The following is a 985-nucleotide window of genomic DNA, read 5'->3' as shown; positions in this document are numbered from 1 at the left end:
AATGCTCTCCGGCCACAATGGAACCCTGTTCCGGGCCTTTGGGAGTGCCGCAGGCCGGGGGTCGGGGCACGGGGCCGGAGCCCCTCACCCGGGGCCCGGCCAGGCCCCTGGACCCAGCCATGGCTCCCAGGACCACAGGCGCAGGGGAAGCCTCCCCGGACCCCTTATCCCGGGCACCCTGCCATGCGGCAGCCCCCGGGACAGAACCAGGGTATCATCCGGGCCCGTACAGCTGAGAACCGAGAGGGGTCCCAGAGTACCCTGTCCCTAGTAATCCGGAGGAAGGCTACCCCCCTTTCTTGAAACCCGCGCGCTCTGAGTGACGGAGGGGACCGCGCCCGGCATCCTGGCGCCCTGGCTGGGATCCGCGAGGCAAATGGACCCTCATCGGGACTTCCAGGCCACCCAAGCCGTCTGGCCCCCCTTATAGGAAAGCATTGCGCGTGACCAGATGGCCGAGGGGAAAGGAGTGACCAGATGGCCGGCAACTGAAAGGACACCCGTCTGCCCACCCAGAGCGGAGCCAGAGCGGTAGGGCTCCCACCTGATCCAAGGGCTCGGTGGGCTCTGCTTCCCGTGGGGGGCTCGGGACAGCGGCTGGGCCTCAGGCACGGGGAGGACCGACGGAGCTCTTTGCCACGCCGCGGGCCGGAGGAGGGAAGCCCCGGACGCCTGGGAGGATGTTGCCCGGGCGTAGCCCATCTGGTCCCCGGCAAAGAACCACCAGCCCCGGAGGCGTCTTCCGGCACACCCTGCCCCTACTAATCCGGAGGAAGGCTACCCCCCTTACTTGTAACCCGCGCGCTCCGAGTGACGGAGGGGACCCTAGGCATAGACGCGCCCGGCCTCCTGGAGCCCTGGCTGGGATCCGCGAGGCGAATGGACCCTCATCGGGACTTCCAGGCCGGCCCGGCCATCTGGTCGCCCCATTGGAAAGCATTGCGCGCGACCAGATGGCCGAGGGGGGAGGAGCGACCAGATGGCC

Source organism: Triturus cristatus, chromosome 10, assembly GCF_964204655.1.
Source record: "Triturus cristatus chromosome 10, aTriCri1.1, whole genome shotgun sequence".
Lineage (NCBI taxonomy): Eukaryota > Metazoa > Chordata > Amphibia > Caudata > Salamandridae > Triturus > Triturus cristatus.
Note: the sequence above shows the minus strand (reverse complement) of the source record.